This window comes from Neopelma chrysocephalum, unplaced genomic scaffold (genome assembly GCF_003984885.1).
Source record: "Neopelma chrysocephalum unplaced genomic scaffold, ASM398488v2 Primary Assembly neopelma1_318, whole genome shotgun sequence".
Taxonomy (NCBI): Eukaryota; Metazoa; Chordata; class Aves; order Passeriformes; family Pipridae; genus Neopelma; species Neopelma chrysocephalum.
The window spans coordinates 177,704-202,800 of NW_020897980.1; the positions used below are offsets into that span (position 1 = coordinate 177,704).

The 25,097-nt window shown below is 46.9% G+C and overlaps 1 protein-coding gene and 1 long non-coding RNA gene across 5 annotated transcripts in view; both read left to right on the forward strand.

Annotated features, from left to right (window-relative positions):
• LRRTM4 (leucine rich repeat transmembrane neuronal 4) overlaps positions 1 to 25,097 on the forward strand; it is a 203,433-nt gene that overhangs the window by 127,775 nt on the left and 50,561 nt on the right. The gene's annotated exons all lie outside the window — the stretch shown is intronic.
• On the forward strand, positions 68 to 21,296 carry LOC113978275. Its single transcript, XR_003537527.1, has 3 exons — positions 68 to 123; positions 13,602 to 13,626; positions 21,286 to 21,296. It is a non-coding gene; the product is annotated as an uncharacterized LOC113978275 (long non-coding RNA).

The following is a 25,097-nucleotide window of genomic DNA, read 5'->3' on the forward strand; positions in this document are numbered from 1 at the left end:
TTTTATTATTTTTGCCATGTTTTTTCCTCCTTTTTATTCTTTTTGCAGTTTTTTTCCTCCTAAATTATGGAAATGTCCAAGACCAGGCTGGACCAGGCTTGGAGCAACCTGGACTAGTGGAAGGTGTCCCTGCCCATGGAACTGGGTGATCTTTAAGGTCCTTTCCAACCCAAACCATTCTGGGATTCTCTGATTAAGGTTTGAAAAACCTCCAAGATCATCCAGTCCAAATTTTAATAATAATTTTTAATACCAGGGGCTTGATTCTTGCAGCTCCTTGAAGGAAGGAATAACTGAGGCAGGGGTATGTGAGAAATAAAAATATGGTTTTATAGATGTATTGTGAAGTTGTGAGATATCCAAGTGCCAGACTGGACCTGGATGTCAGGGGTCTTTTTTGGCTGGATGAGGGAAACATAAAAGTTCCTAAAAAAATTAAAATCTTTCAAGGTCATGTAAGAATTTTGTACACAAGGGTTTCTTTTCTCTCTTGGGGCTAAGAATAAAGGAAGATCCATCATTTTTGACACAGAGTGCCCAGCAGCCAATTGGAAAGAAGGGAAAGGCCCTTTTTCAAAGAAAAGAAACCTTTTTAGGCAAAAATGAATATATTAAGCTTATCTGAAAAAAAGGTGGGATTTTGTGAAACTATAAAATACATGAAAATTAAACCCAAAGGGTCTTTTCTCCCTGAAAACTCAGGGTGAGACCAGACCCAGAAATCCTTTGTTTCATGATTTTATGCCATCTTTCTAAATTTAAAAGAGGAGTTTTTCTTACAGGTAGCTGCTTAGACCTGGGTTTAGGCTGTGGACAGACTCCTCCTTGTGTCCCCTGAATCCACGCAGGGGAGAGGAATCAGCATTTTCAGGGGCTGATTTGAGCTTTAACTGGGTTTCCTGACTCTCTGCAGGTGTTGGTGTCTTCTCTAGCTCAGTCCCCAGCCCAGCTGGTGGCACCTGAGGTGGTAAAGCAGAATTTGGGCAGTTTAAGACACGTGGATGGAAATGATAACTCAAGGCAGTCCTGACTCCCCTGAGCTCCTGCACTTTGGGAAGGAGCAGCAGGATCCAACTGGCTCTTGAAATGGAAGTGAAGTCTCAAAACATTAAAGAAAGGCACAAATAAATTCCCCCTGATTTATTTAAATTGTGAATAGGTCAGAATTTAAGTGTCTCTTTAACCAGAAAAAAACAAACAAGCAAACAAGCAGAGACCCAATTTCAGGTGGATTTAACATGCCTGTGGACAAGTGAATTTTTAATAGCTAATCTTACCCTGACAGCTCATGGGAAATATCAATCTATTAGGCAGGATTCAAGTGTTGAATTTTTAATGCACTTTTAGTGATTAAAGTGTTCTTTTTCTCCACTGCTTGAAAGAGATCACAGTGGCTCCAAAGAACAGTTTAAAGTCGGAACAACAATGGAGAATTAATAATTGTGGTTGCCCATATTTCTCTCTGCAAGGGAAGGGCTGTTCCTATTTGCATACAAGCCTTGTATTTAGAGCATTAGGGACAAAAGAAAATCACTCCTTTTGAGAGCAGCAAATGAGCCAGATCTGCTTGAAAAGGATCCTGTGACTTTGTTGAGTGGCTGGACATGGTTGGGGCCCTCCTGGGAAGGGAGGTGAGGCTGGAAGAATAAGAATGAGCAGAACACTAATGAGGATTATTCCTGCAAATGCACACGTGAGGATGGAATCTTGAGGTGAAAATGGCCATGTGCTGGGCTGCTGATGGCAGGGAAAGCAGAATGGGCAGGCAGAGAGGCCCAAATCCCACAGCAGCTGGGAAAGGTGGAACAGTGTTCCCAGTTAGATCCTTCCCACTGGGACATCTTCTGCTGCTTTACAGGCCTACTGAGGGAGGGGGAAAAAGAGCCCTTGGCCTAAAACCCCTTTGCAATCCTGTGTCCAACAGCAGTTCATGCCATCATCATCATGGCTGGGCTTCGTGAATGAAGATTTGGGAAGGGCTCTGCCCACGTTTGTTACAAACACGTTGGTGGCTAAAAAGGCCAATACGAGACAGACACGTCCAGTTGCAAAAGGTACAGCAGAAAGACTCCTTGGGTGGAATATTCTGCAGGACACGATTCTTTCTGCGTTGTCTTTTCTCCTCCGGAGTGATCCTGGTGCTTTCTCAAAGGCATCAGCAGTGTTATAGATGGTGTGTCTGCAGAGCTCCCGACTGGAGGCCAGAGTAGACCAGTTCTGTTGGTCAATGTGGCCAAGGCTGAGATGTTGTTTCAGGGAGTCCTTGGATCTCCTCTTCGGGGCTCCTCTCTTGCAGCAGCCGGTGGCAAGTTCCCCATAAAGCAGGATCTTAGGGAGGGGGTGGTTGGTCCTTCATCCTGGAGCCGTGCCCTGCCCAGCACAGCTGTGTTCTCACAACATGGCCTCAATCCTTGTGACTGCTGCTTGTTCCAGAACAGATGTGTTGGTCCCATCATCTGCCCAGTGGATGTTTAGGATTGTCCGGAGGCAGCGTTGATGGAGCGTTCCAGGAGTCGCAGGTGGTGGCTGTAGATGACCCATGATTCGGGTCCATAGAAGAGAGCAGACAGCACTGTGGCTCTGGAAACACTGAATTTGCAGGCAGAGAGGCTCAAATCCCACAGCAGCTGGATTCCTCCCTGCTGCTGCAGCTGGGAAAGGTGGAACAGTGCTCCCAGTTAGATCCTTCCCACTGGGACATCTTCTGCTGCTTTACAGGTCTACTGAAGGAAGGGAAAAAAACCCCTTGGCCCAAAACCCCTTTGCAACCCTGTGTCCAACAGCAGTTCGTGCACTTTGCTGATGAAAGGAAGGCAAGAACACTCTTAGTCCAGGCTCTTCTTGAGCCAGACTTGAGTTATGCAAGCCCAGAGCATTTGCTGCTGCCCTGCACCGTTCCTGCCCCGGAGCATTGTGCTCACTGCATCCAGGGGATGACGCATCAAAATTCCTCTTTTAGAAGTGCTTTAAAAGATCCTGCTCAGAGTCACCCCATCCGCCCTTGATTTGTGTTTTAAAGAAGCTCCAAATGGCCCCATCCGCCCTTAATTGGTGTTTTAAAGAAGCTCCAGAGTGAAGTCAGAGCTGGAACTTTTCTTCTCTCACGTTATTCTTGTGCTGGGCTTGCTAATGGATGTGTTATTGTGGTGCTGACTGGCCCGGGGCAGTAACGAATTACTGAGTTTAATTGGGGGGGTTCTGGTGCTGTGCTGAGGGTAATAAATAAATAAAGAGCAGCCTGAGAGTCCCAGAATGAGGGGGAGAAGCTCCAAGCAGGTTCTGGACCTCGTGTCCCTGGGGTTACAGCTCAGGGAGTGTTGGGAAAGACTTGGCCTCTCCTCTACACTGCTCATGTGGGAAAAGAGCAGGAAATCAAGTGGGGAGGGGGCACTTCATGAAGCCCTGGCATCTGGGAAGCTTGAAGGGATTATCTGTCCCTCAGCTCTTGGCCTCTGAGTCAGAAGAGGGTTCTCAAGCACAAACCTCTTCCTCAGCTGCTTCAGTTCAATATTTAAGACAAAGCTTGGTGCCTGCATGAATTGTTTAAACTGACAGAAGTTAAGATATGACCCATTTCCCAGGCAAAATGTTCAGTGAATCCTTTATCTGCCTCTGCTGTCGAGTGACACTTTCACTTTACCATCTTGAATAACCTGATCTGACCTGATCCAGCTGGAGTAACCAAGGTGAGGGGAATGTTCATGTCTAGCACATCAATAGCAGGATTTAACAGATGAATTCAGGTCTATCCTTCCTTGAGGATCTGCTTCCTAAACCCATTGAGGCTGGTCAGGAGATTCTCTGTTTGCCTTGTGGGATCCCAGGGCTGTGGTTTGAGAGGAACAGGAGGAAATCCTGTGTCCTACACGAAAGTTTGGGATAAACAACTGCCTCAAAGACGTGCTGAAGGATGCCAGAGAAAACCCCCTGAATTCCTGCACTGCCACAGTGTCATGGTTTGAGACCCCTAAAATCCAGTTCTTGAGTCCAAGCCCCCCTCCCTCATCTCACCCCAGTGTGAGATGGGTCTTCCAGACACAGCACAAGACTCAATATGGGGGGAAGGGAATGATATTAAAATATAATATATTACATAAATATTATAATACATTATATACACAATCTTAACTCTCTCTCCTATGATAAATCAGTATTTCCCCACCACACACAGCCAGTGTGGCACAGCTGAACCTCCCAACAACTGGGGGCTTTAACGTTAAACTCGAACTTTAACAAGGATTTCAAGGCTTGGAGCAGCAGTGATTTAACTGGAACTTGTTATCCTGAAGGTTTTCCTGTGAAATCTGGTGCAGGGGTCCATTCCAGTGTGGTTTGTGTTCTTCTGAAGCTGAGTCATGCTGATGCAAGAGGAAATCAGTGCAGTGCCTCTGCTCCTCCCTGGCCTGTGCAGAGCTGCAGTAAATCCTCGCCCGATGCAAACCCTGCTCTCCACACGTGCAATCCCCGGGAATGAAAACTCCAGGGCATCCATCCATCACTCACATTGGTGCCTCCCCATGCCAAGGCCCGTGTTCCACTGGTGTTTCCAGGGAGCAGAGCTGCCTGCAGCAAGAGGAGCTGCTCTGAGTGGGAGGCTGGGGCAGCACAAGGGCGGGAGCCCAGATGGGGAGGCTGGGAATGGAGCTGGAGATCTCCCGTGGTGGCAGGAGAAAGGCAGAGTTTTGCTTGCTCCATCCTGTGTTCAAAAAACAAGGCAATTGGCAGCTCTTTCCCTGAGCTGAAATTTGGGAATGCTGTTGGTGGGATGCTCTTTTCCAGCCTGGCTTTGCTGCAACAGGTACAGCCCAAACTGCAGCTCTGCAGGAGCCTGGAGTGCTCCAGGGCCACGGGCTTGGGCTGCCTTGGGGATTTATTGGTATTTATTGGTATTTATGATCAATTTTCCTGTCCTTTGTCCATCCCTACAGTATTTTGCACTCCTGGCCCCAGCAGTTGGAAGTCAGGGTGCTTTTCAGGGTGAGAACCAAAGCTCTGTGTGAGGAGGTGCCCAGAGAACTCCCCTCACTGCCTGGGCTTGGCTCTTTTTCCTGGGAATTCTGGCTCTCAAAGCAACTGAAAGCTTGGTGCATGTGGATGAGGAGATGGAAAAACATGTGATGATCCACTGAGTGGATCCCTGTCCATGGCAGGGAACTGGATGAGCTTTAAGGTCCCTTCCAACCCAAAGCATTCCATGGTTCTGTGATTCCCACTCCTACACTGGGGGAGGTTGGACTGAAGATGGTTTCTGTCCATTTTTAATGTAGCTCAGCTTCCAGATGTGTTTTCCCAGAACAAAATAACAGGATGGGTTGCCCAGAGAAGCAGTGGCTGCCCCTGGATCCCTGGAAGTGTCCAAAACCAGGTTGGACAGAGCTTGGAGCAACCTGGGCCAGTGGAAGGTGTTCCACCACTTGGAATTGGATGATCCTTGATATCCCTTCCCACCTAAACCATTCCATGATTCCGTGATAGGTGAAAACTGATTTTTGAAAGTAATTTTGCCACACAACTGTCCTTTTACTGACATTTATCTTCCAGGCTGGCAACTGGGAAGTGTCTAAAAATGAAACTTCAACTCTCTAATTCCATGAGTATCCCTTGAAAATGTTACAGCTTCCTGAGACTGGGGGATGTTTCATTCATTTTCTGCAGTATGGAGGGATTTTCTTTCACAAAATGGACCAAATCAGTCTTTTCTCTTTGACAAAACTCTATTTTTCCCCTTTTTTTTCTCTATTGTTCTGCCTACTCTGTCTCATATTCTCCCAGCTGGCAGTTTTTGAACTTTTATTTATACCCTCTCTTCTCCAACCCCTCCCCATCTTATTCCATATGTTTATTATCTTTCCCATCCCCAAGCTGTGCATAATTTGGGGGGAATTCATGCAGCTGCCTTGGAATCAGCTGTTTGGCAGCAGCACAAGGCTGGCTGGTTGGAGAAGTCCCTGGGTTAACTGACAATGGCTACTGAAGCATTTTGGAAAGCACAGAAAAACATCCTTTTCCAGTGGTGCCAATCTCCAACTTGTTGTAATTATGAGCTATTATTGCATTGACTGAAAAATAGTGAGTTAAAAGAGAAAAAATCTCAATATTCTGTGTATTTCTTTGCTTTCTTAGGGCTGCACAGCACTGTTTTAAACACCTGAGGAGGTGAATTTTACATGTTTAATGAAACTCTGTGTTTTTACTCAAAGAATGGCTTAAATTAAGAGTCAGTTTAATCCTGGGAGATTTTTTAGTCAATAAATCAGATTTGGTTTCTGAAGGTGCCTTAGGAAGTAAAGCTCCTAAACTGGGAATGGGGGCTTAGATGGAACAAATCCCAGTCCTATCCTGGTCCTTATTCCCGCTATTTCCTGCCTCACTCAGGTCTGACTCCTTTCATTCTGTGGTTCCCATTCTGTGCCTAAACCACTCAGGTTTAGGTCCTTTAACAGTGGTGCCAATCTCAAACTTGTTATAATGATGAGCTGTTATCGGGTTGAGTGAAAAATAATGAATTTAAACCCCCCAAAATCCCAATATTCTGTGTATTTCCTTGCTTTCTTAGGGCTGCACAGCACTGTTTTTAACACCTGATGAGCCAAATTTGACATATTTAATGGAACTCTGGATTCTTACTAGAAGAAAAGGTTGAAATTAGGAACAGAGTCAGTTTAGTCCTGGGAGATTTTTCAGTGAATTTGGTTTCTGAAGGTGCCTTAGGAAGTAAAAATCCTGAACTGGGAATGGGGGCTTAGATGGAACAAATCCCAGTCCTATCCTGGTCCTTATTCCTGCTATTTCCTGCCTCCCTCAGGTCTGACTTCTTTAATTCTGTGGTTCCCACATTGTGTCTAAACCACTCAGGAGAGATCAGATCCCAGGTCTCCTTAATTCCTGACAAAAGTTACATTATTCCTGCTGGTATTCCAAGGGGAATTGGGAGTGTGTTGACTCTTGGGGCAGCAATGATCCACAACAAGCAAGGCAGGACTCAAAATTCTATTTACTGGCATTGCCCTTTAAGTAGCCAAGGGTTATAATTGTTCAGCAAAACAGAGTCAAGCTAAATTCCATGTTGTTTTTTTTCCAAGGGAAACTGTTGAGGAATAATTGTGTTTGATTTTTGCCTCCTCACCCAACGGTTCAAACAGGCAGCAATCCCAGCCAAGTTCTTCCTGGCTGGAAATAACACCTGAAAGGTTCTCCTGGAAGAGCAGCACGAAGGGTTCTCATTAGCTGGGTTTAATATCTGGGAAGATCAGGGAATTATAACATTTAGATGGGAATCTACAGCAAAACAAAGAGACTTTCATGTTGGAAAGTGCTTGTATCAGAGGCACTGCATTCCTTAGGGCTCTTGGGATGCTCCTGCTGTATTGACAGCTTGTTTTTCTGAAGGCACTAACAGGCTCCAGGCACCCATTGTATAAAATCCTGTTAATCCTGGAGCTTGGAACTGTGTTAACTTGTTTATATTGCCACAGGACATGACATTTTCCCAGCACTTTTTCATGGCAACATTAGGTTTTAACAGGATGGGAGAACTTAGAACCGTAGAATTGAAGAGAGATTTATTTTAGGAGCAGTTTCTGGGGGGAATGGAATCCACCCCCTGCTCATCAGGGCTAATTTAAAGCTCCAAGTCCCACAGAGATTTGTCCAGTCCAAGTCTGAGAATGTACAAGGATGAAGATTCCCCAGATTTTCAGGGTCATGTTTTGGTCTTTAACAAATCACTTGGTTAATTATTTTTTATTTATTTATTAATATGTGCAAGCAGAACTTCCCAAATGCCCATTGCCTCTGTGCCTTACTGTATATCCTGAGATGAGTCTGGCTCCATGTTCTCCGGACCTTTGCTGGGAATGAAGAGAGGATTGAACCCCTCACCCCTGTCAGCTTCCTGAGACCTTTCCCCTTTCCTCAGCCTCTCCTCGTGTGCCCCATATCTTGGATATCTGGAAAAATTTCTTCACTGAAAGAGTGGCTGAACCTTGGGATGGGCTCTCCAGGGAAGTGCTGCAGTCACAGCCCTGGAAGTGCTCAAAACATGGGCACACCTGGCACTTTGTGTTTTCTGAGTGTGATGGTATCACTGGAAGGTTGGACTGGATGACCTTGGAGGTCTTTTCCAACCTCAATGATTCCATGTATTCCAGTGGGGGAGAAAGGTCCAGTTCTGCCTGGTGGCTTGGAGGGTGCTGGGCCAGGGCTGGGAGCCTTTGGTGTGTGTTCATTCTTCTCTTCTCCCTCTGTGTTCTGTTCAGGGCTGGGAGCCTTTGGTGTGTGTTCATTCTTCTCTTCTCCCTCTGTGTTCTGTTCAGGGCTGGGAGCCTTTGGTGTGTGTTCATTCCTCTCTTCTCCATGTGGGTCCTGTCCAGGACTGGGAGACTTTGGTGTGTGTTCATTCCTCTCTTCTCCCTCTGGGTCCTGTCCCCCCTCAGTAACCAGTTACCAGCTCCCTAAAAGACCTGCTTTGCAGATTTGCCCCAGGATGGGGTTTGGAGCATTTTCATCAACAGATGAGAGGATTTTCTCCATGTGTTTGGAATCACAGAGTTGTTAAGGTTGGAAAAGACCTCCAAGATCATGGAGTGCAGCCTTTGAGCCCCTGTTTAATGGTGTTACCAGTCCAGCCCCAAAGCTTTGTGACCCTGATGCTCCATCTCTGCTAAAGCAGCTCTTCCTCAGCTCAGTGGCACGAAACTGCATCAGGGGAGGTTGGATTTGGATGTTAGGAAAAGGTTCTTCCCCCAGAGGGTGGTTGGGCACTGACCAGGCTCCCCAGGGCTTGGTTTGGACAATGCTCTGAGGGACAGGGTGGGATTGTTGGGGTGTCTGTGCAGGGCCAGCAGTTGGGCTCAATCCTTGTGGGTCCCTTCCAGCTCAGGATGTTCCATGATTCTGTGATTCAGACAGTGGAACAACCACAGCTTCACTGCTCTGCCATCCAGGCTTTGTCTTCCTGCTGTGTCTCGCTCCATGGTGTTGGAACAGCACAGGGAAAGGGTGGAGAGAGGACTGAAGGGGTTTCCTGCTCCTTTTTTCTGCTTCTCATCGTCCCCAGTGGAGAGAAAACACACTCATTAACAATCATCTTGAAGAGCAACACAACCTCCTTTTGCTTGGGGTTTTTCCCCTCAATTTTCTCCTCTTTGCTTGGAGCAATTCCACAGGACCTCGGTCCCAGCACATGGAATGATGGAGTAGGTCAGGGGGATCAAAGGAATAACTGAGAACTCTGTTCTTTGCTGCAAGACAACAACGTGCCCAGGAAGCTCCAGCTAACCTATTCACCTGCCCCCACAGAGCCATAATCCATGGGCTGGTCCATATGGAAGCTGGAATTCACACAGAGTGAATGTAAATAAAGCTTTCCAATGCCTGTGATATCAAAGCTATTTGTGCCTCTCTCTCAGCAAGTGTTTCCATTCTCTCCCAGACCGAGTTAGCATAAAGGAGCAACCCACTGTTTAGAATGCATTTAGACTTAAAAAACCCAAAACCAAACACAAAAAAATCCTCCCAACCCCCTAAACTTTAATCTCTGGTTCCCTGACTTCAGGAGATCGTCATCAGGTTTTATCCTACAGTTATTATTTATTGGGGAGAGGTCTTAGAAAATTCTGAGTGGGAGGATTTAGGCAACTAAAGCCCACGGTCCCCCACTAAAATAATCCCAATTTAGTCTTTCAAAATTGCATAAGTGAGTATTTCATAGGCTGATTGGAGACATTTCCACATGCACACATGTGCATCCACACGAGTTATAAAACTGGATAAGGTTAGTCCTACCCCTGCAATGAATTGCTAATAGTCTGAGCTTTGCGTACTGTGTTTGGAGAGCACAAATTCATTGTGTTCTTTCATGTAAAAAATGTTTGTTTGAGCAAATCAGCCTTATTTTTAACAGAAAAGAACCATCCCCCTTGAAGGGAACGAACTGCTCAGCTGAGTTATTGTGAGACAGGACTCTAAAACCTTAAATAATTCCTGCAGCACATTGAGAACCCTTTGCAGTTTCTTCCCTGCCTTGAAACCTCTATGTGTGTTAAAAATATAGATACAAATACAGTCATTAAAGATTTGTTTTGCTGCAAAAAAACCCATCAATCCTCCTTCTGTCAAAGCACAGGGACTTTTAGATAAAAGCACAGCAAGGAGAATCCCCAAGTGTGGCAGTGGAACACACTGATGTGCAAGGAAAAGAAGCAGTTGGGAAAGTCTGTTCATTCCAGGAGTTTGCTCAGGAAGGAATTCTGCAATAATTCCAGTGCCTGAAGGAGCTACAAGAAAGATGGAGAGAGAATGGAGACTTTTTGCAAGGAGGGACAGGAAACAGGGAATGGCTTCCCAATGCCAGAGGGCAGGGTTAGGTGGGATGCTGGGGAGGAATTCCTCCCTGGGAGGGTGGGCAGGGGCTGGGGTGGAATTCCCAGAGAAGCTGTGGCTGTCCCTGGATCCCTGGGAGTGTCCAAGGCCAGGTTGGAGCAACCTGGGCTAGTGGAAGGTGTCCCTGCCCATGGCAGGGGGTGGCACTGGATGGTCTTTAAGGTCCTTTCCAAGCCAAACCATTCCACAATTCCATGTGCTGGTTTAGATGGGATATTGGGAAGGAATTCTTCCTTGTGAGGGGTGGGAGACACTGGCACAGGTTGCCCAGAGGGGTTGTGTCTGTCCCTTGATCCCTTATTTAGCACTAAGATCTCTGAGGGAGACCTGAGAGCCCCTTCCAGAGCCTAAAGGGGCTCCAGGAGAGCTGGAGAGGGACTGGGGACAAGGGATGGAGGGACAGGATACAGGGAATGGTTTCCCACTGCCAGAGGGCAGGGTTAGATGGGATAGTGGGAAGGAATTCCTGTCTGTGAGGGTGAGGAGGGGCTGGGATGGAATTCCCAGAGAAGCTGTGGCTACCCTTGGATCCCTGGAAGTGTCCAAGGCCAGGCTGGAGCAACCTGGGCTAGTGGAAGGTGTCCCTGCCCATGGCAGGGGTGGAACTGGGGGAGGTTTAAGGTCCCTTCCAACCCAACCCATTCCATGATTCCATGAGGGTTGTCCAGGCATTTCCCAAACCAGGCCAGTTCAGTCCAGCTCTGCAGAGCAGTGCTGAGCTTTCAGCAGCCCGAGAGTCCAGCTCAGAGCCCCCTGAGCCCCAGCAATGTCCCCCCTCCCTGGGCTGCAGGAGGTGACTCTCTGACCCCCCCTGGGCTGCCCTCACAGGGCATCTCTGGGAGCAGCTCTGAAAACCAGGAACTGCTCAGGATTTTCTCTGCACTTGCACCTCTGGCAGTTTGAAGTTGCTGGAGAAACATCAAAGACAAACACAAAAACCTAAAGCTTGATTAAGTGCATGAAAAGCTGCTGTTAAATGAGGCCTCTGGCATTCTTTAGGAATACTTTTTTTTTCTTTTTCCCCCCCCAACTTGCCTTTTCTTTCATTCCTTTTTCTTTTTTCACTTCAGCAGGAAGCTCTTTTGCACAGAGAATGTGACCTGGGGATGATCATAAGAAATGCAAGGAGCTCCTTCACTGCTTTACACCTCTGTCTGTTGAGGACAAATATCACCCCAGACAACTTTGCTGAGGAAAATTAGTTAAAATTCTTAAGCCAAGACTGTCTCAACAGGTGTAACAGGATCTCAGGAGGTTGGATCTCTTATATACTTTGGATATGATGAATGTTATCTTTGTAATAAATATTTACAAGGGTGGGAAATGGAAAAGCCCTTAGTGAACTAAAGGATTTCCTGTGGATATATTTGAGGTAGAAAACCACCTGAACCAACTTAATAGTGGGATATAATTCAGAAACAAGTGTGAGGAACAGGAGCCAACAGGAAAGAACCAGGAGACTTCCAAGGGAGTCCATGTGCAAAGGATCCAATTCACCCCTGGAGCAGCTCCGAGGAATCTCGGCACTCTCAGAGCAGCAGAGCCACTGCCAGGGCTCTGTAAAATGTGTTTATCTAATCTTTGCACTCCATCAACATATATAATTAAGGATATTATTATTTGCAGTAGAGGAGTGCTGGGGTGTCCTGGGATCAGGGCCCTGGGGTGTGTGGGGATGCACAGACCCTGCTCTGAGCACACAGATAAGGAGGGAATGGTCTGAGCTGGGGAAGGGATGGATCCCACAGGAAACAAGCAGCAAAGGCAGGTTTAGCATCTGAATTAGCTGCCCTGTCCCCTTGGCTGAGTGGCATCAGCAAGGAGGTGCCTGTTCCTGTGCTGGAACAGGGCTGGGAGGAGCAGAGTTAACTCCTGGTTGCCCCAGGGAGAGAGGAGAGGCTGGAGCAGTTCCCTCAGGACACCTGGAAATGTTCTCCCTCCCTGCCAGGGACCACTTTGTGTCCACTGACTCCTGTCCCCATCCCTGGGGGTGTCCAAGGAAGGTCTGGATGTGGCACTCAGTGCTCTGGGCTGGGGGACAAGCTGGGAACGGGTCACAGGTGGGACTGGATGAGCCTGGAGGTCTTTTCCAACCTCAATGATTCCATGATTCTGTGACTGCATCTCCTGCCCTGTGCTGTCACTTTGACTCCCCTGTCCATCCTTGTGCAGACCTGGGTTCCTGGTGGGAGGTGTCCCTACCCATGGCAGGGGGGTGGAACTGGAGGTCCCTTCCAACCCAAACCATCCCATGATACCCTTGGGACACTCCCTCTGGCCCATGCCCAGGGGATCCATGGCATCCCAGCAGTGAAGGGCAGCAAGATGCAGGATGTTCCTGAATTTCCTTGCCCAGAGTGTCCCACAGCTGTGGTTGTGGTCAGGATGGTTTTTGGTCACTCAGCACCAAGCATCAAGCCCCCAGAATCTCCCGTGGGATCTGTGGGGTCCAGAGCAGTGGGAGGAGCTGGTTGCCCCTGGGGTGCCTAAGGGAGGCACTGAGGGGGTGCTGAGCCAAATTCAGGCTGGAACGAGGCCTTGATGATCTCAAAGGTCCTCTCCAACTGCAACAATTCCATGGTTCTGTGATTCCACGGTTGACACCCTGCCTTGGTTACAGAAGCAAGCTCCAAAGGGAGAAATTCCTGCTGCTGGATCCTTCCAGAGCAGCGTGTGCTGTTATTTCCAGAGCTGAGTGGGAGGTTTCAGGATGGCAGAGAGGGAGGGCAGAGCCACAAGCAATGGCTTTTATCTTTGCTAGCAGGGATCTAAGGGACAGGAGAGTGGGAACTGGATTGTGCTGCAGCTCATGATTAGGAGGTTGTTTTGCCACGTGTCCAGGGACTGCCTGAGAGCTCCACACACCTCTGTGGGACTGGGAAAGGTACAAAATACAGCTGGGGTTATCCCATGGATCTCAATTAGAGAGTGAAGGATAAAGGCAAAGGAGAGAATTCAGCTCCTCCAAAGTCCAAGCACAGAGAAACAGGTGGAGGCCTTCCAGTAAGAAATGTATGGAAGCAGGAAATTAGAGCTCAGTTTGTGCCCTGGGATGTGCTCTGGAGTTTGGATCCTGCACAGGACAGCTGGGTTTGCTGGGGAAAAGGTGCAAACACCTTATAACCTTCATTATTGTACCTCATGGCCTAAAGAAATTGTGGCAGCCCCGTCCCTTGAGGTGTCCAAGGCCAGGCTGGAGCAGCCTGGGACAGTGGGAGGTGTCCCTGCCCATGGCAGGGGGTGGTGGGTGGACTTTAAGGTCCTTTCCAACCCAAACCATTCCATGACTCTGTGATGATTCTGTGATTCATTAACACCCTGTTTCAGGAGCCAGTTACATTCCTTTGACATTCCATGAGGGGGATGTGTGGGAGTAGTACCAGCCTCTCATTGGAACCTTCTTGATCTGGTGTGCTTGGCTCTGGAGAACTTCGCAAAAGCAGAGCCCCTGAGGCTGGAAGGGCCCTCTGGAGATGGTCTGTCCCAGCCCTCCAGCTCAGGGCAGGCTCACCTGGGGCTGGGTTTGCAGTATTTCAAGGACAGAGACTCCAAAGCTCCTCTGAGCAGCCCCAATGTTGGAACACCCTCAATGGGAAAGAGCTTCTACTGATGTTCAAAGGAAACCTTCCTCGTTCCAGTTTATGCCTCTGGCCACCCTGGCAAGTGCTGGGGCAGAGCCAGAGGGTGGGATCCATGTGGGATCACTCAAGCTTTGGGCTGGTTGTTAATCATGTCCCCATAAAACTTCCCAGACAGCCCAGTCCTGGGAGGTCCCCTGGAGTAAATCCCTGCTGGTGCTCAGCAGAGCTGAGGGATTCTGGCTCAAGGGCTCAAGGACACACTCCAATGTGTTTCTGAGGGTTCTGGGGGTGCTGTGGGGCTCCTGAGAACACAACCCTGTGCATAAACTGGTTGTTGTTTGTTTGTGCGTGCTGCATAATTAATAAATCAATAATTAATAGAACAGCAGGAAGGCTGGAGGTTCATAAACTCCAGACTCAGCCACAACTACAGGGGACTTTTTTCCCAAAACCTAGAGAAAGCTGGGATAATTTCTTACATCCCAGTGGTAAAGCAAGTTCATCTTTCACACCTCTTTAGCATAGCTTTAATTACCCCTCGAGTCCAGAGGACTCCTGGTTTTACACACTCATATTTCTCCACTGTTGGGAGAGGAGGAGGAAGATTAACAGAATTAAACCTGTAGCAAAGTTGTGGAAAATACAGTTTATTGAGCCAGTGGCAGCGTGGGGCTGTTTGCTCGTTGCTGAACTAGTTTTAATTTAAGACAAATTAGTAATCAATGTAATTAGAGGAGCACTCCAGGGGGGGGTGTGTTGTGCTGAGGGGCTGCAGGTGCCCATTTGAGGACAATCCATGTGTTAAACAGCCTCTGGTCTGCACTTCACGTGTTTTTGGTTTTAGTGCAGGTACCTGACTGGGACTAAATCTCAGCCCTGAATTGCAGGTGCAGACTGAGGCAGGAGAGAGCTCAGAATTCTTGTTTGCTCTCAAACTTCTGTGATTTTTAAGCTCTTGAAGGTTCTTTAAATAAAGTGTTAAACTGAACCATTTAAATGGATTGAGCTGAAAGTTTTACCCTACAAGTCTTAGGCTAAGTTTAAGCCACATTTTCTAAATTCTTGGCAAACAGAAGCCTCACATGTTATTGTTGTTTCTGCAGTAGAAATGCACAGAAATTTCAATATAGACCAGGCTTGGTGGGTCACTTCAGGCCTGGTGACCTCCACAAACCTGTCCCGAGGTTAATGGGGGTTTAGTGCTTTAATTATGAAACAGAAGTTAAAAAATAAATTGTCTGACAGTTGTTCTCACATAGAACATGATGCTTATTATGGGTAAAATATTATATCCTCATATATATATGTAATATCTGTCTGTATATTTTATATACATGTAATATATAGATATACTTTATGTATTTGTGAATATAATGGGAGAGGTTTTTAGGTGACTAGGACAAACCTGGAGCCTGCATTGCCTTCATGAGCAGTGACATTCCACGTGGGTCACTGGAGAGAAATCTGGGCCAGATAAACAAGGAAAATGAACAAAAAATGCATCTCAGGTAGTTTTCAGATGTTCCTGCAACTTGATAGAAGGCTGCAAGAGTATCATTCCAGTCCACTTGCTGTCAGAGGGAATTCAATTAACTTTAAAAAGCAAAATATATGGAGAGCTTCAAAGTGATATCTCCAAAGTCACCTTGAAGTGAGGGAAGTCTTGACTTGTTTCTGACTTTGTCAAACTGGAGAGAAGGTAAAAATTCATTGCCCAGTTCTCCCATCTCTGAGCATCCAGATCCCTCTTCCCCTTCAGAGAAACAGGGATTATATTGAGTGTTTTATTTTTTTCCTCCCCACTCTTTAGATTAAACCTTGTGAAAGCTTTAATGTGCTGGTCGTTGCCTGACACTTGAATTCCTCATGAGGTTCCAGCAGCCCCAAAGCATCACCAGCTGTGAACTTGGTGGTGAGAAACTGGGTGAAACCCAAAGGAAATCAAAGCCTGGATTTACCTTTTCACCTCCATCCATGGGCAGAAGGGAAGGGAATTGGTGGCTCTGAGGGGGAGGTTGGCAAAGTTTCTTTGGGGCCTGAACAGGGGGAAGGGGAGAAGAACCTGCCCCCACCATTGGCAGGAGCTCCTGGAGGGCACTTTGACAGGATATTTTCTCCAGGTTTATGACCTGCTGGTTCCAATAAAGACCTGTGGGGACAGAAGCTGTGGGATATTTCACTGGGCTCTGCCTTACAAAGGATATAAGACAATATTCCCCAATTCTGCTTCCTGACCTGAAGTGAATGGTCATTTTTCCTCCTGGCTTTTCATATCTGTTGACAGCACCAAGTACTTTGAAGTGCTTGGTCCACCTGCACTTGCACCTCTTGTCTGAAAGGACTCCTACAATGAAACCTGGCCCAGCTCTTCAGGACATAAATATATTGTATTTTATAACTGGCTACTAAAGGAAATCCATTTTCTGATCCCATTGACACAAGGAAAGGTATTTTTGCCTGTTCAGGTGGAAGGTCTTGGCATCATTGAGTAGCAAATAAGAAAGACTGGTGGAGTGGGGCCATTTATTGAACATAACCTGTGTCTGCAGCTCTGGGAGAGAGACCTGGAGCAGAAGTGGCTCAGAAGGATGAATTCCTGCTCTGCTTGGGAGATCAGTTCACCAACTCAGCTGAGGTGTGAGGACTGAATTAAAACAAGACAAAAGCAAGAATCTATGAATTAAGGGCTTGAAAACTTATACTGGTTTCATATAAAAGGTATTTGAATCCTATCTGTTAAGGGCAGAGGCACAGGATCAATTAATAGAAAATAAGACCTTCATTTGTAATTTCTTCAATTCCTCAGTTTCTTCACATCCAGAATTGTTCATATTCCAGACTTTATTTTTAAACCTGCGCTTTTCAAAGGAGCCTGACAGTTGTCAGTCTCAGGCAGATTAAAATTACCCTGACACCTCATGATTTCCAGCATTCCCATCCTTCATTATCTCCGAGAACTCGGGGCTCACGAATGCGAATTTTAAGGATGATGAAAGGAGAGGTGCAGAGGGGAAGAAACTTCCAAGCTCGGGTTTTTGAAGGGTTATAATCACACAATTCTCAACAGTTGCCAAGGGAATGACATGGAAATACCTGTGAACATGAGGGAGCTAAATCAAAGCTTTGGGTACCCACCAAATCCAACCTTGGTCTCTCCCAGCTCAGGTGGGTGAGGGAGTGACTGAGCTGCTAGTCTCGTTTAAATGCCATTTTAGCACCCTTTAAATGCATTGGGAGTTGCCAGCATAAATTTCTGCCTTTGAAATGGCAAAGGAAAGCTGTGCACGTATGGATGAGGAGAAACTTAAGTTAACAGTAGAAATCGGGAAAGTTATTAATAGATCCAGCCAGTGATGCCACAACTGAGCGACGAGGGTGTGGGGAATTCGAGCTGCTGCTTGCAAGTGGAAAAAGTGAGGGTGGAAAAGAAATCCTGGATTTCCACCAGGGCACTGTTCAGATTAGCCCTAATCTTTCCAAATGAGAAGGGGGTGGGGAAGGAAAGGCTTTTTTGTGTTTTAAACCGAACCTCAGAGACCGGCTGCTCCTCCTGCACGGCCGCAAAAACCCCACCCCGGGAACAAAGGGAATCCCGAGCCGTGTTACAAAGGGGAAAAACCCTCTGGAATCTAAGTATGGAATGCTGACCCAAGGCAATGAGGGCTCTGGGGATGGAGTGGGAGCACGTGGGTGCTGCAGAACACGGAGCAGTGCGTGATGAGAGCGTTGCACCGCTGTGCAGAACAGCCCCGCTCGTTGATTAACTGTGCTGCATAATTTATGCTTCTACTTATTTAATCACTCTGGAGCTCTGCTATTTGCTGGCAGTTGCTAGATTGCTTTATTAAATTTAGGCTGTGTTGAAGGGAATTTATTTTTGTGTATTCCTCCTTCGTAATTTTTTTCCCTTAAATGCTGTCACATAAATCACGGCGTTATCGATGGATCTGCATGCGGAGCTTTGCTGCTCACTTCTTGTGCCAGAATCTTCTAAATCATGTATGACATATGTATTATAACTTACTTCACACTATTCTTCCCAGTGATGGATTTACTTCCTTTGCTTTCTTCTCTTTTAGAGCAGACAAAAGAATTCAGACCGGAAAGTGATGGGGAAAAAAATTAAAATCCAGATTTTGTCTCTTTACTCACAAAAGTGAAAGACCTTGACATGGGAGAGATCTGTTAAATCACATCAGAACCTCAAATACAGACAGCTGGCTTTTTCTTCCCCTTGCCAGAGGAGTGTGGGGGTTAAAGGAGGAGAAAGGTGCTTTTTGTGTGTGTTGGTTACAGGGGGTTAAATCAAGGAGAGGATTAAACATTAGAATCACCTTGGAGTGGGTTGGGTTGGAAGGACCTTAAAGCACATCCAGTGCCACCCCTGCCATGGGCAGGGACACCTTCCACTAGCCCAGGGTGCTCCAACCTGGCCTTGGACACTTCCAGGGATGGGGCATCCTCTGGGAAATCCATTCCAGGGCCTCCCTGCCCTCCCAGGGAAAGATTCCTTCCCAATATCCCATCTAACCTGCCCTCACAGGGAGGGATTCCTTCCCAATATCCCATCTAACCCCACCCTCTGGCAGTGGGAACCATTCCCACTTGTCCTGTCCCTCCAGGCCCTTTTCCAAAGGGGCTTCCAGGCAGGAGGAGGAAACTCTAACAATCAGTCTTCCTAAAAACCCAGAAAACGTGGGTTGTTTTCCCTCTTTTTCCTTCCTTAGTCTCTCATGTCATTCCCTCTCCAGACCTAATGAATGTGGGGAGGTCGAGAAGTCAAATTTTAGAGAACTGGTGTAATTAATTCATTGCCCATAAAACTTCCTTTGGATGAGGAGCTGTATTTCCCTGCTGCTCAGAGTTGTAACCTGCTCTGTAAATCCGCTGAGCTTCCCTTCTGGAAAGTTTCAGCTGCTCCCATTCCTTGTTACACAGACTTTACATGGATATTAATTAGTTTAAACAGTAAGGAGTCAGCAGATGTACTTTTGTGACTGCAAAAATCAAGGTTAAAACACCCCAACAACCCCACTCAGAGGCACAAACATATTTTAAGCCAACTTATGTTTGATTTTTAAGGGAAAATAACTCTTCTAAAATAAAGTGTTCATTAAAAAATGACATTTTCCTTTGTAAAATCTACCTCTACTCTAATTTAGACGCAAGCAGAAAATATTTTCCTCAAAAGTCCTTACCAGAAGCAAAATATTTACAGCATTGGTGTCTATTTATCAATATATGCTGATGTGTACGTAACAAGGGATTGGATTTAATTTCCTACTTGTTATTTGTCTGAAGGGGCTTGATTTATGGATGTATGCATATATATGTGAAGATATCTTTCAGCTGCTTGAAAACTACCCCATGGAACTGTTTCTAATGGAAAATTGTTTTTCCAGTTATTCATCTCATTGCTAGAATCTGCTTCCAGTGGTAAAATTAGGTTTCCACCAATAGTTTGTTTTTTTTTTTCAGGCAGCTGTCAACATCATCCTGATTCTGCTTTTCTCTGCCAAATTTACATTCTTCCTTAGCAAAATAAATCTCCCACGGGTTACAGGATTTTTTTTTTATCTGTAAAGCTATCCCATGAGCACATGGCTGGATCCCTGTAAACCCTACAAAGGGGGGAAAAAGCCATTTGAAATTACAGCTTTTTAATGAGAAAATTAACTCTGCAGTGGTTACTTAGGGCTTTTTTTTTTTTCCCCATCTGTTTTATTAACCAACCAAAGTGGAACAGGCCTAATCTTCCTAGATTTAAGTCCCACAAGTTTGAGGGCTGGAGTACATGCAAATGTTCTTTTGTAGTCTTTACTAAAATACTTTAATCCTTAGAAAAAGGAGGTATTAGACTTGTAATATGGAGATTCTGTGTCATGCTGGGGTTTGGGTTGCCCAGAGAAGCTGTGGCTGCCCCTGGATCCCTGGAAGTGTCCAAGGCCAGGTTGGAGCAACCTGGGCCTGTGGAAGGTGTCCCTGCCCATGGCAGGGGGTGGCACTGGGGGATCTTTAAGGTCCCTTCCATCCCAACCCATTCTTTCATTCCATGATTCCAGGATTTTGGTGCCTATTTTGATGCACTGAGGAAGCAAAGAAAGAACTGAGCTGTCCAAGGATCCCCAGAGACAAAGGCAGGGCCTGAGGGCCAGGCAGCATTTCCAGCTTGTGGTGCCACTTCTTCAAAGCAAAGAAATTAAAACAGAATCCTTAAAACGTGCTTCTTTTCATTTAAGGGTTTGTTGCCCACAGAGGTCGTGGACTCTCCACCCCTGGAAGTGTCCCAGGCCAGGTTGGAGCAACCTGAGCTGGTGGAAGGTGTCCCTGCCCATGGCAGGGGTGGCACTGGATGGGCTTTGAGGTCCCTTCCAACCCAAACCATTCCAGGACTCCATGATTTATAGAGAAACTCAGCGTGAGCTTCCCTGGAATGAGGGGTTGGAGTCAGAACTCCCCAGACCTGGTGAGGAATATGTTGTTCTGGGATGCTTGACCTCGAGTTTATGGCTTATGTATTCACCCAGAAAACTGATATATGGACCTTTTGGATAATCTAATTGGAATAGTTATTTCATAGAATTGTGGCATCCCAGAATGGTTTGGGTTGGAAGGGAAATTAAAGCCCATCCAGTGCCACCCCCTGCCATGGGCAGGGACACCTTCCACTAGCCCAGGTTGCTCCAACCTGGCCTTGGACACTTCCAGGGATGGGGCAACCACAGCTTCTCTGGGAACCTGTGCCAGGGCCTCTCCACCCTCATAGGGAGGAATTCCTTCCCAATATCCCACCTAACACAGTCAGGAATAAAACTCATCTGGCAGCTCATCTCCAAATCCAAACAGGCTCACATGGAAGTGCCAACTAATAAGAATATAAACCACCAACATTCTCAGGTGGCTGAAACTCCCAGAGCTCCAACAAAGTCCATGGGATTGCTCTGCTTTGGGAGAACTGGGAATCCAGTCCACATTCCAGTCTGGATTGTTTAAAATCATAGAAACACAGAATGGGTTGGGTTGGGAGGGACCTTAAAGCCCATCCAGTGCCACCCCCTGCCATGGGCAGGGACACCTTCCATAGTCCAGGTTGCTCCAAGCCCCTTCCAGCCTGGCTTTGGAAGGGCCCAGTGTGGCTGTGCCATGAGTGGGGGATGAGGGGAGCACGGCATTCCAGAGCAATGGGATCAGAGCAATGGAATGGGAGATGAGGGAGCACGGCATTCCAGAGCAATGGGATGGCATGGAATGCAGTGGAAGAGGGGAGCTCAGCATTCCAGAGCAATGGGATGGGGGATGAGGGGAGCTCAGCATTCCAGAGCAATGGGATGACATGGGATGCAGTCTCTGATCCACACACAAATTCCACGCTGATATTTTCCATTTTTCCTCGTGAGAAGGGACTCTGAAAGTGTTGTTCTTGCACAGTGGTTTTGAGAGGAGCAATCCAAATGTTCCCTTTCCTATTCCTTCAGCAGAGCCTCGTCAGTGCCTTTTCCCTGGCCAGGGGTAGGGAGGTGGCAGGATTAGGGCTTTCCCTGGAAAGAGACTGATGGGAAGCTCTGGAATTTTGTTATTGCCTTACTGACTATTGGATCAAACAGGGCTGGCTCTTTTTTTCTGCTGGAACTACAAACAACTCGTGTGTTCCATGTGCCTCCCCCACACCCTCCCCCCTCTCCTCTCCTTACATAAAACCCCAAACCCCCCATTCCACCTGCACTCCCGACGAAATTGCCTCCCAAATTACGGCAGCAGTGTCACGGAAAATTTCATTTGGGAGTTGTGCTAACTCAGAGAGGAACAGAAAGTGTCAGCTCCCATTCCATCCCCTCAGCAGAGCGTTCCAGAGCCGGGCTCTGTGTGCAGCTGACGGAGCCCGGAGTGACAGGGACACTCTGACACTTCCAGGCTGCCTCAGAAATCACTGCCACTGCTCCCGGGGCACCAGGCATCTGATAGCACAGCTTGCTCTCTTGGCCTGTTCTCTCTCTCTGTTTTTTCTGCCTGGCATCACCCTTCTCACCCAGGTTTACTCCATCAGCTCAAACCAGGTGGGCTGTGGTGCCCTGGTACCTCCCCTGGGCACTGAGCAAGCGTTGGTCCCTGATATTTATATTTTAGCAAAGAGGGAGTGGTCACTTGGAAAATGTCACACCTTTCACACTTTCCTTGTGATCCCAGAATCACTGAGGTTGGAAAAGCCCTCCCGGAGCATGGAGTCCAGTGTTGGAAAAATCCTTGCTTTCAATTTTTGAAACGGCAAAAAACACTTGCAGGACAAGGAAAATTGCAGCAAGAAATCCTTTATTGCAGCGCTGGGTGCAACCTCAAGTCACACAGCCTGGAAAATGCACCCGTGGTTTGAAAAACACTCCCTTTTTGTACCCTCTTGGTCACTCAAGGTGTTAAATATTCAACAGGTAACAGGTATTTTATCTTAAAAGGTAATTTTTTTAATTTGGGAGGGGGTATCACCCTCCCTCCTAATTGATTGATGATGTACCCCCTGTACTTGTACAGGGGGGTCTCTCTGCACACAAAGGCTGCCCCTGTGGCCAGGGGATATTTTCCATTTTTATATTTTTTCCCCATCCCCACCACAACATTTCCCTGGTGTCAGGCCCAGATGGGCCTTTCACCTTACAGCCTCCATGAGGTGCCTAAAAAAACATTGGAATTAAATGAAAGAAAAGAAAAATCCCACCACCCTCTGTTTTTCCACTAAATTCATTTTGCTTATGATAAAACCAGGTTATTTATTTCTCACACCAGCCTGTGCCCCATGCCCACCTTGCCACCCAGCCCAGAGCACCGAGTGCCATGACCAGGCCTTCCCTGGACACATCCAGGGATAGTGGATCCACCTCCCTGGGAATTCCAGTGATGGGGGGCTCTGCATTGCAGCCTGGATTTTGCAGGGCCCTTGACTGCCCTGTCAGGCACCAAAACATCCCAGTTTGGGAGCGTTTCCTCTCCTCCTGACGTGGCCATTGTGCTGCTGCTGCTCCAGAGCTCTTGCTCTGCCTGCCTGGGTGAGCTGCTCCCGGCCATTCCCAGGGCTCAGAATCCCAAGGACACGTCAGGCACTGTAGGAATCCTGATTTAATATCAGTGGGAGGTGCCACATCTATCCCAATAATCAAATTGGCAGCCTATTAACAGGAATCCACGAGAAGGTGGAGCCAATAAGGGGATAATGAAATCCAGAAGGACTCACTGTACTTGTGGTTTTGTGGGAATTGCTTCCCTCTTCATTGCCTTTCTCTAAAAAATAAAGTAGAGCTATTTTCAAAAGCTCAGAGGTTTTGAAACTGTAGCATGTGTTCTGCTGAGATCGTCTCAAGGTGCTTTCTAAACATTTTAAATTAAAAAAGCAAAGAAAAATTTACTTCTCCTGAATAGTTTGTGAGTCTGAGTGGTCACAGGAAGAAGAATATTAAAGAAAGTTGATTTAACAGACCAAGATGGAACGGTGAAGGCCTTTTTGGCACAGGAACTGTGATGCCATAACTCAGAATGGGCTCCAGAGCTCTGGAATTAATTAATATTAATTCATTATTTGTGTAACATAAATCATGTAATTAGCATGTGCAATTTCCATTTCAAACTTGGTTAATTTATCATTTCATGTCCTTGTAAACTCTGGTTGAATCCAGCACCTCGTTTTTATCTTAATGGAGCTTTTGTTAATTAATTCTTCTCTACCATAACTTGGGGCTGGTTTTCTGACTGCCAGGTGTAGTTGTGTGTTCAGGTGTGGTCTGTGGTGCCAGAATGGGACAGGAGGGACACAATCCATGGATTGCTGAGTGTCCCAATGGTTCCTCCCATGGAACTGGGAGTATCTGTGAGCTCAGTGCAGGTCTCAGTTACTTCATCTCCTCATATCTTAGTTTTACTGAAATTTTACACAACATGGTGCCTGGGGAGAGTCTGGGTCACTTTTCCCTGTCCCCTCCTCCTCCAGGGAATGGTTGATGGGTTTGGAATGAAGCTGAAGTGCTGAAGGTGGGGGTTGATCTGGCAGAATCCCGGGACAAGGGTTCTGGGAAGGGCTGTTGAGGCCACAGGGACAACCTGGTGTCCCCATTTAGCCTCCCCTGCAGGGCACAGCACCCTGGGTTAGTCCAGGGAGTAGGTTTAGATGGGATGTTGGTAAGGAATTCCTCCCTGGAAGTGTCCAAGGCCAGGTTGGAGCAACCTGGGCTAGTGGAAGGTGTCCCTGCCCATGGCAGGGGATGGGATGATTTTTAAGGTCCCTTCCAACCCAAACCATTCCATGATTCCATGACTTTTTGAGCAATCAGGGTTTTCTCATCCTCCTTCTCCCAGCCTTCTCTCCAAAGGCTCCTGGAGGGATTCTTGGGCTATCAAGAGTTCAGGGCCAGGAGCTGGACTTGGGTGATCCTTGTGTCTCCCTTCTATCTCAGGATATTCCAGGATCCTCTCCCATTCATCCTGCCATGAGGAACAGTGCCCATGACCTCACGTGTGGCACAGGGCAACTCGGGTTTGATTGCTGTGAAAATACACAGCAGCTGCTCATTTATTTCCCTCTAAACTCCCATTTTTAATTAGCTGTCTACTAAGAGCAATATATCAGCACACCACTGACAGTTAGACAGTCAAAGCTGTATTTTTAGTTCCCGTGCTCTGGTTTTCCCTCTTGATGCTCATACTCTTCTTTTTTCATAATGTAAAACTATTAATTAATGAGAGACTATCATTCACACGCTGCCACTGGCTGTCAGTAACTAACCAATATGATTTAAAAACACCTAAATAACAAAAGTGTGAGCAGGGAGAGGTGGCAGTGAGATAGAGGAGATGAGAGAAGTTAATTGCTGGACTCTAAAATATTTGGGGAGAGGAGGTGTTGAAAAAGTTTACGGGGGAAATTAATGAGGTACAACAAATTAATTAGAAAGGTTAAAGCTTCAAGTGCAATCCTAATTAAAAAAGCAGCAAGGACATGGACTGGAGTGTCAGGGACAGGGGTGGTGGTGCTGATGTCAACAGGACAGCACCAGTGTGAGGACCTTGGTGCAGGTTGTTTGGAGCCTTGGCAGGGAGTTCTTGGTGTTGTGCTGCCCCAGAGCACGAGGGTGAGAGGCAGCACAGCAGGTTAAA